This window comes from Saimiri boliviensis, chromosome X (genome assembly GCF_048565385.1).
Source record: "Saimiri boliviensis isolate mSaiBol1 chromosome X, mSaiBol1.pri, whole genome shotgun sequence".
NCBI classification, from domain to species: domain Eukaryota; kingdom Metazoa; phylum Chordata; class Mammalia; order Primates; family Cebidae; genus Saimiri; species Saimiri boliviensis.
The window spans coordinates 68,940,908-68,954,908 of NC_133470.1; the positions used below are offsets into that span (position 1 = coordinate 68,940,908).

The 14,001-nt window shown below is 33.1% G+C and overlaps 1 long non-coding RNA gene across 1 annotated transcript in view; it reads right to left on the reverse strand.

Moving 5' to 3' along the window:
- Positions 1-14,001, reverse strand: part of LOC120366587 (uncharacterized) — a 79,203-nt gene that overhangs the window by 51,739 nt on the left and 13,463 nt on the right. Inside the window, exons 2-3 of the long non-coding RNA XR_005581204.2 lie at positions 12,221-12,280; positions 1,294-1,364 (exon numbers count right to left, since the gene is read on the reverse strand). This is a non-coding gene — a long non-coding RNA (uncharacterized LOC120366587). The remainder of the gene's footprint in view (positions 1-1,293; positions 1,365-12,220; positions 12,281-14,001) is intronic.

Below are 14,001 nucleotides of genomic sequence, written 5' to 3' on the forward strand. Positions count from 1 at the left end.
AGATAGGAAGAATATATTCAAGAGATCTATTGTACATCAAGGTGACTATGTTTAATGATATATTGCATGATTGAAAAATGCTGAAAGAATGCATGTTAAGTATTATCATAAAAACGAGAGCAATGTGAGGTAGTTTTCACCATTATTCACAAGGTGAAATTCACAAGGTAAATTTCACCATTCAAAGATGTATGTAAATTTCAAGACATCATGTTGTACATAATAAATATATACGGTTTTGTCAAAAGAAAAAATGAATTAAATAACACAAAGGCACAAAGAAATAACTTACCATTCTAGAGCCCCTTGGATTCCTGACCTTCTGCTCATTCTGCTTTGCCATTCCTCATCCTTAGGAAATACTCTTTTTGTGCATGTATACCTGGGCCTCTCAGATTTGCTCAAAAAAGTCACAAAGCTTGTATCTTTGTTTATTACAAATGCATGCCATTTAAAATATAATAGCATTTTTCTGCAACGAAATAATTCTTTGTAATATAAAGTCCATAAGCTGATGACACAAGGGCCAGATTTGACCTACAGACTTTTAAAAATTTTGGACTTTTTGCCTAACAGTTTGAATGCTCTAGTTTTCCTAGAAAAGAAAAATCTGGCAGCACCGAGTTTCTAATTACTTAATGACAACAGTTGGCAGGAGTTGAAAAGTCATTGTGACCTTTCAGATAGAACATTTTCTTTCTAAATTTTCAGTTCCAAGAAATATCTATTAGATGATATTTGAGTCACTTAACTCATTTTTATGACAATTCTGGTCATTGTAAGCTGTTTACTGCTCTCCAGTTTATATGTCGTCTCAGTATACCGTCAGTGGCCAGTCTTCTAAAGATGATAACTCAGTGCTCTTAAGCAATGACCAATATCTTTCTTAGGAAATGAAGGTGAAATATCTGAAATGGGCAAATTACTAGAGACAGACAGTAGATTAGTGGTCACCAGGGGCTAAGGGTAGATAATGGTGGTGAAGAGTTATTGCTTAATGGTTATGAGTTTATGTTTTGGGTGGTATAAATATTTTATAAACAGATAGTGGTTATGATTGCAAAATGTTGTGAAGGTAATTAATACCACTAAACTGTACAATTAAATATGGTTAAATTGGCCAATTGTATGTAATATATATATTTTAATACAATAAAGAAATAATATCTGAACAACGGCAAAGGAAAACACGGTATGAGCTTCTATGGTTATTGTTTCTTTCTTGTGCAGCCCTGTGTTCAATTGTCCTTTTCTCTTTTTTGTCCATTTTATAGATAGTGTGGCAGAACTTACCAAAACCAGAAGCTGCTCAGATTGTGGTAGACCCCACCCGTACAAGTATCTTCTTGCTGCTCCCGTATAACCTAAAGGCAGTTCTCACCAACATAACAGGTGGCACAGGCAAGGATAGAAACACATAGCACAATCAGAACAGGTTAACCTGCAATCTTTTGTTAGTTCTCCGTGCCTCAATAACAGTCTACTTAAGATCAGTAAGTTCTAACCATGACTGCATTTCTGTTACTTTCAATGACCAGCTGAAAGATAACGCCTCTCTAAAACTATTTCCTCTGTATTACTAACTCCCTATGACACTGTGCACATCCTTACCCCAGCTCTTTTCACCATTACCATTGGCCTTTATCCCTACCATTCTACTGTTCCTTTGTGAACAAATCTCTTTACATTCTAAATTCTTATCACAGAATAACTTCTCTTCCTTTGCTTTAACAAACATTGTTCTTTCACAGATAAATTAAAAAAAACATTCTCTAGTGGATGCTATCTTTAATTTCACCATGCATATGGAATTGGACTGTGATGTGGAGACGGGATTCTCTTCACATGTTTTACTAATTATTCTTTCCCTTTTATGTAGAAACATCTCTTCTCTTGATGTTTATACAATTTGGTGATATTGATCCTCTGCCCCTTTTTATAGTGCCTTGTTTGGAATGTAGAGGGTGGGATAATAAGAGATGTTAAAGATAAACTCTTTTATTTACTTTATCTTAAAGAATGGGTTACCATTATTTATCTAACCACTTACTTATGAAGATCTGATGTGATACCTTCTTTTCTCTTACCTTGATGTAAATCAATTAATTGCTAAGTAAAGTTTATTTTACCACAAAAGGTACATATTGAATCCTATGACTTTTTCTATCAGGAAATTTATAATAATGCTACCATGGTGCATTGCTTCTAATACAGACTCCTTATATTTTTATCAATGTCTCTAATCTCAATTTATTCTATTTAACTCTTTATCTACTGTATTATTTCCCTTTAACTCAAAATATGCTTAACTCTATTCTAACTTTAGAATTATTTCACTTCATCCTTGTGTTGTCTTTTTATTCAGATTCAACATAGATCGTCAGCTATAATCTAGGCACTGTAACAGAAAGTAAGCTTGGTATCTTTATCTCTTTTCTTGTTTTTCTTATCTGATACCTAGATTGGTACTTTTTTTTTTCTTGTAGAAAGTGATTTATTTAGAGAGAGAGAGAGAAACAGGAGAAGAGAGAAAGAAACAGCTGACTCTCACACTGAGTGAGAGAATCCAGAAAAATGGAATCCAGGAGAGGAAAGCAGCTTCCACACTGAGTGGAAAGGAATAGAGAGAGAGATGGAGTTTAGGAGGGGAAGACAGGCTTCTACGAGAGAGTGTGGAAGGGGACCCCAGTGGGGAAATCCAGGAAAGAGGAAGATGGCTTCCACGAGAGTGTTCGCGGAAGGGGACCCAAATATGGAGTCCCTAGATTGGTATTTTATACATTTTTAAACCTTTCATTTTTGCACATATTGTCTTATTAATACACTCATGTATTTCAATTATTGTCTTTAGGTATATGACTCCATATCTATACTCAACTTTTCTCTTGAATTTCATGTTGTCATTTCAAAGTCCCTGCTTAATAACCTGCTTGGATAGTCTCACAGAAACTTCAAGTAAAACATGCAGTCTGAATCAGGTTGATTGCCTGATATTCATTTACTTGTAGCAATTACTCTACATCTGTTGGCTGAAACAACTTTATACACTTAAAAATTTTTCTCCATGTTTATTGTTCTTAAAAACTGCATGGAATTTAACTGGAGTGTCAAATTGTTGATGATACACCTCGGAGGATAAGCAACGCTGAGGTTGCAATAGGCATGAATCAAGAATTTATTCTAGTCCCAAATTTTCGTGAACCATAGAACTTATAGCTCATTGACTTCATTAGAAATTAGTTTCAGTTTCTTCTAACACTGTTGATTTTATTTTGTAAGGGAGTTCATAATTTTATGCAAATTATTATCATAATTTAGTGTATATTTCCTTTATGGATCTTTTATTTTCTTCTGCTTTTATTTTAGGTTCTAGCGGGTACATATGCAGATTTGTTGCATGGGTAAATTTTGTGTTGCTGAGGCTTAATGTATGAATGATCCTGTTACCTAGATAGTAAGCACAGTAGATAATAAGTTGCCTTCCAACCCATGTTCTTCTCCCTCAAGGAGTTTCCAGTGTCTATTGTTCCCATCTTTGTGTCTATGTGTATTCAATGCCTAGCTCCCACTTATAAATGAGAGCATGTGGAATATGGTTTTCTCTTCTTGCATTCATTCACTTAAGATAATGCCCTTCAGTTGCATTTTTGTTTATGCAAAGGACATGATTTCATCTTTTTTTTTGTGGCTGTATAGTATTCCATGTTGTATATGTACCACATTTTCTTTTTTCTTTTTGTTTCTTTCTTTTTTTTTTGCAAAACAGAGTCTTGTTCTCTCACCCAGGCTGGAATGCAGTGGCACAATTTCAGCTCACTATAAACTCTGCCTCCCAGTGTACCACGTTTTCTTTATCCAGTCTACTCTTGATGGACATCTTAGTTGATTCTATTTCTTTGATGTTGTGAATAGGGCTGTGATGAACATATTAGTGCATGTAGCTTTTTGATATAATTTATTTTCTTTTGGGCATATATCCACTAGTGGGATAACTGCATGGAATGACAGTTTTGTTTTAACTTCTTTGAGAAATCTCCAAACTGCTTTCCACAGTGGCCCACCTAGTTTACATTTTCACCAGCAGGATAAGTCTTCCCTTTTCTCTCCAACCTCGCCAGCATATGCTGTTTTTTGACTTTTTAGTAATAGCCATTCTGATTATTGTGATAGTCTAACTCATTGTGATTTTGATTTATATTTGAGACTTTATTTTTAAATCACTTTGTTGAAATATGATTGACACACAAATGCTATACATATTTAATGTATATAAAACTTGATAAGTTTGAAGATAAGGACACATTTGTGCAGTCATCACTACAATCTATGTCATAAACCTATCACCTCCAAAAACTTCCTCCTGCTGTCTTTACTTATTATTATTATCATTACTATTATTATTAACAATATAAGAACATGTCACATAAGATCCATACTCAGCAAATTTTTAAGTAAACAATACAGTATTGTGAACTGTAGGCACTATGCTGTATGGTTAATCTGTGGAATTTATTTATCTTGTGTAACCAAAACTTAGTGCCCTGTGACATAAAAGCTATTCTGTGTTCTATGAGGTAGAGGTAAACACAGTTGTCATTAATAGAAAGATAGAAATTATCAGAGAAAATATAAAATATAATACAAGAAAAAAATGGAATATTTAAAACAAAAAGTTCAATATCATCAATTTTAAAGATTGACATAGGAAAGAATCAAGGAAAATAAAAATAAAATCACTAGAAGATCGCTAGAAGTTATCCAGATTGCAAAAAGGAGAATAATGAAGATTGAAAAAATGGGCAATGGGACTTGTGTCACACTCTCCAAAAGTAATTAGAATTCTAGAAGAAGAGAAAGAGAATGAAGTGAAAAGTTATCTGAAGAAATAATGACCAAAACCTCAAATGTGGGGAAAGGCATACATTCACAGATTCAAGAAGTTCAGCAGACTCCAAATAAAATAAATTCAGAAAAGGTTATGTCTATACACATCACAATTAAATTGCTGAAAACCAAAGCTAAAGAAAAAAAAAAACAAAACAAAACAAAAAACTTTAAATCTTCCCTGAAAGTAATACACTACATGCAGTGGAACAAGAATTCGAACATCATGGAAGCCTCATCAGAAACTATGAAGTTCAGAAAACAATGGAACAAAATCTTTGAAGTTAAAAAGAAAAAAAATGTCAATCATACATTCTATTTTCCTAGCACATCAGGAGTAAATAATGGCATTTTCAGATAAAAGAAAAAAAAAACAAAAAACTAAGAGGTTTTATTACTAATAGACCTACTCTATAATAAATGCTCAAGTTATTTACAAATATCAAAGAGAAGCTTGAATCTTCTGGAAGGAAGGAAGAGCAACTGAGATGTTATATATCTATCAAACTATAAAAGGCTATTTTCTCTTAAGTTCTTTTAAGAACTCCTGGCACCCCACAGTATCATCTATTCTTCACTCTTTTTTTGTTTCATAGTAGTATACCACAATTTGTAATTTTTTGCTTACTTTTGCTTATTTGTTTATTTCCTGCCTCTTCCAGTTCTCAGTGCAGTAAATTCCAGGATTGTATGGAACTTAAGTTCTTTTAAGAACTTAAGAGAAAATAGCCTTTTCTCTTAAGGCTGTATTCTCTTGCATGTATGTAATAACATACAAGACTATGTTATATTTACTTTTTAAATTTGTGTATATTAAAATATTAAAAGATACACAAATTTAAAAAGTAAATATAACATAGTCTTGTATGGTTTTCTGTGTATGAAGAGGTAATTTTTTGACAATTGTAACAATAACGTCAATAAAGAGAAACTACTTGAAAGATTTCTACTCCAAGGTTAAAAACCCACTGTCCCTTACCTGTGGTGATATTCCCTCAGGATTCCCCTCCCACTGCAGTGTGGCAGCTCTCTCTCCTTCTCTCTTTCTCTCTCTGTCTAATAAATTGCTCTCTGCTAAACTCTTTGGGTTCGTGATATTTATTCCAACGATAAGCTCTCCGTGCCTCCAGGGCGCCTTCCCTGATTCCTGGGGCAAGAGAGGCTTAGGACCTGGGCACATTGGATCTGGGAACTAGCAGCATCTTTGGAAGGCCCCTGCAGCTTTCTTCCCATCCCCCAGTTATATCTTTGGCAGTCAAGGGGGAGGGAGCTGAGCCCCTGCACTTCCCCCACCCCCACTGTTAACTTTATTACCCCTGAAGATCTTCTAGTGGGACAAGATGTGACGAGGGAAGACAGTTATATTGAATATCTTGAACCTGTGTAGGCCTAAACTAATAGGTGTGCTTGTGTCTTGTTTCTAATAATAAAAATTAAATAAAAATTGAAAAAATTAAAAATAGCAAAGACTATAGCACAAGGATATAAAGAAAGAAAATATTTTTGTGCAACTGTACAATTGTGTTTGTTTTTTCATCTGTTATTACAAAAGAGTCAAAAGTTTAAAAATTTAAAAAGTTTATAAAGTAAAAAAAGTTACAGTAAGTTAAAGTTAAGTTATTATTAAGGACGGAAACTTTTTTATTTAGTGTAGTCTAAGTGTACAATATTTGTAAGTCTACAGTAGTGTACAGTGATGTCCTAGGCCTTCACATTCACTTACCACTAACCAGTTGACTCAGAGCTACTCCCCCCGTCCTGTGAGCTCCATTCATGATGGTAAGTGCTTTATGCAGGGGTATCATTTTTTCACCTTTTTACAACATTTTCATTGTATTTTTTTCTATGTTTAAATACATAAAGATTTACCATGTGTTAAAATTGCCTACAGTATTTAGTACAGCAATGTGCCACATATGTTTGCAGTCTAGGAGTAATAGGCTATATTATATAGCCTGTATGTGTGGTAGGTTAAGCTATCTAGATTTGTTTAAGTACACTGTGTGATAGTCACACAATGAGAAAATAGCCTAAAAAAATATTTTTCAGAATGTATTCCTATAGCTTAGTGACACCTGATTTTATAGATAAAAAAATATAAATAGCCAATAAACACATGAAAAGATGCTAAACATCATATTAGGCAAATGTAAATCAAAATCACAATAAGATACCATTGCATGTCCATTAGAATGTCGGATTTTTAAAAAAGATTATTCCAAATTCTGGCAAGGATGTAAAGGAACACTGATTCACAGTTGATAGAAATGTAAAATGGTACAGTGACTTTGGAAAACAGTTTGGCATGTCCACATGTTGTTAAAAATACATTTTTCCATATGATCTGTGATACCATTGCCCAATATTTACCTAAGAGAAAAGAAAGCATATTTTCATACTTGTGTATAAATATTAATAGCAATTTGATCTGTAATAGCAAAAAACTGGAAACTACCCAAATGTTCATTAACAGGTGAATGCATTTACAAATTGTGGTATTCCCACAATAAAATATTTCTCAAAAAGGAAAACAAACATTGATACACATGACAATATGAATAAATATTAAATGATTAAATTCGTACTAAATTCTGGAAAACGCAAACTAATCTCTAATGAGAGAAAATATATCAGTACTTATCTTGCAAAAATGACTGTTACGTATCTAATATGTACTAACTCAATTCTAGTTTCTATGTGTCCATCAGTGAACAGTGCAAATGAATTCCATACAATCCTGGAATTTACTGCACTAAGTGGAAGAGGCAGGAAATAAACAAATAAGCAAAAGTAAGTAAAAAAATTACAAATTGTGGTATACTACTGCGAAACAAAAAAAGAGTAAAGAATAGATGATACTGTGGGGTGCCAGGAGTTACTTTAAATCTGGCGGTCAGGGACACATTTTTGGAGTAACTAGCAGTACACTGAGGTCTGATGGATGAGAAGGAGCTGGCTATGCAAGTGTTGAGGGAGAAGCCATTCAGTAGATGAAAGAACATATTCAAAACTCTGAGTTTAGAAAGGACTTCTCTTGGAGAATTTAAATAAAGGCGATTGTATCTGAACTCAGACGTTAATGTAGCACGGTGTGCAATGAAGTAGAGAGGTAGACCTAGGCAAGATCATATAGAAATTTGTAGACATAAATTCTGTTTCCAAGGCAATGGTAAATAATGTGGGCTTCAAGCAGGGTGATGACATGATCATATCCCAGCTTTAAAAGGTCATCTCACTCTCATGGAAGACTGGAAGGAAACAAAAAATTGTAATCAGGGATAATAGTTACTCTCTCTCTCTCTCTCTCTCTCTCTCTCTCTCTCTCTATATATATATATATATATATATATATATATAAACAGAAACACAAGGAACTCTTGGCAATGATTGCCTGTGAGTGCTAGAATGAGGAAGAGGCAGATGAAAAGGTTATAGATGCTTTGTATTTAATATCTTTATGTATTGTTTGGACAGGTAAAAAGTATTTTATTTATTGGTACTGGGTATGAGGAGCAAGTTGTATGTGTCTTTGTAAGAGGAAAGTAAAATGTGAAATAAAATGTCAAACTGATATTTTATTTGTAAAAATGTTTAACTGTTTTTCTTAAAATAGTCTTTTCTTTTACTTCTCTAATACTACTTTCATGATATTATTCTAAGCAAATGAATGCAGGAACAGAACAAAAAACACCACATGTTCTCACTCGCAAGTGGGAGTAAACATTGATTATACATGGACACAAAGAAGAGGGAAATAGGCACTGGGGCCTATTGGAGGGTAGAGGTTGAGAGGAGTGTGAAGATTAAAAACTACCTGTCAGGTATTATACTGATTTCCGGGGTGGCAAAGTTTTTGTTTCTCTCTAATTAATTTTCAAGCAGTCTATATTCAAGTTTACATATTCATTCCTCTGCTTCATCAATTCTTATGTTTTTGCTCTCTATTGCTTTTGTTTTCATTTTATTCATTATATTCTTCAGCTCCAGAATTTCTTTTTAATGACTTCAATATATTTCTCTGTTATATTTTTATATTGTGTATTGTTTTTTCTAATTTCATTAAATTGTGTCCTCAAATTGCCTAGGTCACTGAGCTTCCTTATAACAATTATTTTAAATTTTTTGTCAGGGTATTTTAATATCTCTATTACTTGTGGGTCTTGGTTATTTCCTTTCTTCTGCTGGATGTGGGTTTGGTTTGTTCTTGTTTCTCTGGTTCCTTAAGGTATGACCGCAAAATGTCAGTTTTTGCTCTTTCAGTCTTTTAGATGTAGGTGTTTAGGGCTATGAACCTTCCTCTTAGCACGGCCTTTACTGCATCCCAGAGGTTTTGAGACATTGTGTTATTGTTGTTCAGTCAGAAGAATTTTTTAATTTTTATTTTTATTTGCTTTTTGATCCAACAATGATTCAGGAGCAGGTTATTTAATTTCTATGTATTTGCATGGTTTTGAAGGTGACTTTTGGAGTTGATTTCGACTTTTACTCTACTGTAGTCTGAGAGAGTGCTTGAAATAATTTCAATTTTCTTAAATTTATTGAGGCTCATTTTGTGGCCTATCATAAGGTCTACTTGGAAGAAGTTCCATGAACTATTGAATAAAATATGTATTCTGCAGTTGGATGAAATGCTCTTTATATATCTGTTAAGTCTATTTGTTCCAAGGTATAGTTTAAATCCATTGTTTCTTTGTTGACTTTTTGCCTTGATGACCCATCGCTAGTGTCCTTAGTGAAATATTGATGTCCCCCACTATTATTGTGTATTATTGTGTTGCTGTATATCTCATTTTTTAAGTCTATTAGTAATTGTTTTATAAATTTGAAAACTCTATTGTTAGTTGAATATATGTTTAGGATTGTGATATTTTCCTGTTGGACAAGGCCTTTTACCATTATCAAATGTCCCTCTTCATCTTTATAAACTGCTGTTGCTTCAAAGTTTGTTTTGTCTGATATAAAAATAGCTACCCCTTCTTGCTTTTTGTGTCCATTTGCATAAAATGTCTTCTTCCACCACTTTATGTGAATCCTTGTGTGCTAAGTGAGTCTCTTGAAGGCAGAAGATGGTTGGTGAGTATTTTTCTGTTCTGTAGTTCTGTATTTTTTAAATGGAGCATTTAGGTCGTTTACATTCAGTGTTAGTATTGAGATGTGAGGTACCCTTCCATTCATCATGCTATTCATTTCCTATGCATTTTGCTTTTGTTTTTTGTTGTCACTTTTTAAATTGTATGTTTGTTTTATAAGTCCTGTGTGATTTTTGCTTTATAGAGGTACTGTTTGGATATATTTCCAGGATTTGTTTCAAGATTTAGAGATCCTGTTAGCAGTTCTTGTAGTGGTGTCTTGGTAGTGGTGATTTCTTTCAGGACTTGTTTGTCTGAAAAAGACTGTCTCTTTCCTTCACATACAATGCTTTGTTTCACTGGTTACAAAATTCTTGGCTCATAATTGTTTTGTTTAAGGAGGCTGAAGATAGGGCCCTAATCTCTTCTAGCTTGTAGGGTTTTTGCTGAGAAACCTGCTGTTAACCTGATAGGTTTTCCTTTATAGGTTAACTAGTGCTTTTGTCTTATAGCTCCCTTAAGATTATTTCCTTTGTCTTAACTGTAGATAACTTGATGACAATGTGCCTATGTGATAGTCTTTTTGCAATTATTTTTCCAGGTTTTCAGTATGTTGATGAGGTATTTGTGCTCCCACGTTCATTTCAACATTTTTTATTTTTATGATAGCAAACATAAGGAATCAATCTAATTGCACATCAATGAATGAACATATAAAGAAATATGGTTTTTATACAAAATAGAATACTAATCTGTCTTTAAAAAGGAGGAAATATTGTAATTTGTGATGATGTGTATGAACCTAGAAGACATTATGATAAGTGAAATATTCCAGACACAGAAACACAAGTACAGCATGATCTCAAACATAAATAGAATCTAAAACAATTGAACTCATAGAAGCAGAGTAGAATGTTATTTATCAGAGCCTGGGAGGAAGGGTAATTAAGGAGCTATTGGTCAAAGAATATATAATTTCAGTTAGACAGTAATTTCAAGAGACCTATTTTACATCATAGTGACTATAGTTAATAACAATAAATTGTATAATTGAACATTGCTAAAATGTTATAAGAGAGGATATTATAGGTATTCTCATCCCAGAAAATGGTGACTATGTTGGGGAATACATGTAATATTAAATATCTTGATTTAGCCATTTCATTGTGTTTACACATATCAAAACATATTATATACCTAAATGTACAACACTTTTGTCAAATAGAAGAGAAAAACGAGGGGGGAAGAAAAACAAAAGTAATTAGAGATAGAATAAAGAGTCCAAAATTAAAGCCTTGCATATAGGGTCAACCAAGACTATTGAAGGGGGAAGTCATGTGTAGACAAATAGTCATGTGTAAACTAGATATCCACATGTGAAAGAATAAAGTTGGACCTATAACTTATACTATATGCAAATATTAACTCAAATTGGATCAAAGACTTACACATAAGATATAAAACTATAAAATTCTTAGAATAAAGCACAGAAGGAAAGCTTTATACTTTGGATTTGGCAATGACATTTTTGATATGATACTAAAAGCACAGGCAACAACAACAACAAAAAACAAACAAGATGGACTGCATTAAAGGACACACTCAAAAAGTAAAAAGGAAACCAAAAAATGGGAGGAAATATTTACAAATAATGTGTTTGATGGGGATTAATATACAAAATACATAAAGAACTCTTATGACTCAACAGCAAAACAAAACCCAAATGACTCAATTAAAAAATGGACAAAGACTTGAATAAACATTCCTTTAAAGAAGATAAACATGTGGCCCACATGAATGCAAAAATATGCTCAAAATCTCTAATCATTTGGGAAATGCAAATAAAAACCACAATGAGTGTCATATCATACAATGTCTAATGTAAAAAAAATAAATAAGTAACAAGTGTTTTAAGAGAATGTATAGAAATTAGAACTCTTGTACATAGTTTGGTGTCTTTTCAAGAAGTTAAAGATAATATTGCCATATTATCTAGCAGTGTCATTTCTGGGTATATTTGCAAATAACTCAAAGCAGGGTATTAAAGAGATATCTGCACACTTATGTCTTTAGCAGCATTATTCAAAATATACAAAAGTAAAAGCAAATGGGTAAATAAAATGTATATATAAAGGCAATAAAATATCATTCAGCCTAAATAGAATAAAAATTCTGTTACACACTACAACATGGTTGAACCTTGAAGATATTATGCTAAGTAAAATAAATCAGTAACAAAAAGACCAGTAGTGTTTTATTTAACTTACATGAGATATGTAGAGTATCATGCTCATAGAAATAGAAAGTAGAATGGTGGTTTCCAGGGGCTGGAGATAGAGGAAAATGGGGAATTTTCGTTAAATTATTATAAAGTTTCAGTTTTGCATGATGAAAAACTTCCAGAGATTGGCTGCACAGTGATATGAATGTAGTTAATAAGAATGAACTGCACACTTAACCATTAAAAATGATTCAAATGTTAAATTTTATTTTATATACATTTTTATACCACGACTATTTTAAATGACAAGCATATTAATATGATATTGTCAGTCAAACATGTTCTTTAAAAATAAAGCTATCAGATTTGTCAAAGACAAGATGGTTGTGGATGTGTGGCATTATTTCTGAGGCCTCTGTTCTGTTCCATTGGTCTATCTATCTGTTTTCATATCAGTACCATGCAGTTTTGGTTATTGTAGCCTTGTAGTATAGTTTGAAGTCAGGTAGCCTGATGGCTCTGGCTTTGTTGTTTTTGATTAGGATTTTCTTGGCTATATGGGCTCTTTTTGGTTCCATTTACAATTTAAAGTAGTTTTTTATAATTCTGTGAAGAAAGTCAATGGTAGCTTGATGGGAAAGCATTGAATCTATAAATCACTTTGGGCCATATGGCCATTTTCATGATATTGATTCTTTCTACCCATGAGTATTGAAGGTTTTTCCATCTGTTTGTATTTTCTCTTACTTCCTTGAGCAGTGGTTTGTAGTTCTACTTGAAGAGGTCCCTCACATCCCTTGTAAGATGTATTCCTAGGTATTTTATTCTTTTTGTAGTGATTGTGAATGGGGGTTCATTCATGATTTGGCTCTCTGTCTATTATTGGTGTATAGAAATGCTTGTAATTTTTGCACATTGATTTTAAGTCCTGAGACTTTGCTGAAGTTGCTTATCAGCTTAAGGAAGTTTATGGCTGAGACAAGAGCGTTCAGGGAAAGGATTCCCTATTTAATAAATGGTGTTGGGAAAACTGGCTAGTTATATGCAAAAAACTGAAATTAGACCCCTTACTTACACCTTATACAGAAATTAACTCAAAATGGATTAAAGACTTAAATGTAAGACCTAAAACCATAAAGACCCTAGAAGAATACCTAGGAAATACCATTCAGGATATAGGCATGGGCAAAGATGTCATGACTAAAACATCAAAAGCATTAGCAACAAAAGCCAAAATTGACAAATGAGATATAATTAAATTAAAAAGCTTCTATGAAACAAATGAAACTATCATCAGAGTCAGCAGGCAACCTACATAATGGAAGAAAATTTTTGCAGTCTATTCTATAAAAAGCTAATATCCAGAATCTACAAAGAACTTAAACAAATTTACAAGAATAAAACAACCCATTCAGAAAGTGGGCAAAGTATATGAACAGACACTTCTCAAAGGAAGACATTTATGCTGCCAACAAACACATCATCACTGGTCATGAGAGAAATGCAAATCAAAACCACAATGAGATACCATCTCACAACAGTTAGAATGGTGATCATTAAAAAGTCGGAAAACAACATATGCTGGAGAGAATGTGGAGAAATAGAAATGGTTTTACACTACTGGTGGAAGTGTAAATTAGTTCAAGCATTGTAGAAGACAGTGTGGTGACTCCTCAAGGATCTAGAACCAGAAATACCATTTTTGCAGCATTGCTCACAGTATCACAGACTTGGAACCAGCCCAAGTGCCCATCAATGATAGACTGGATAAAGAAAATGTGGCTCATATATACCATGGAATACTATGCAGCTGTAAAAAAGGATGAG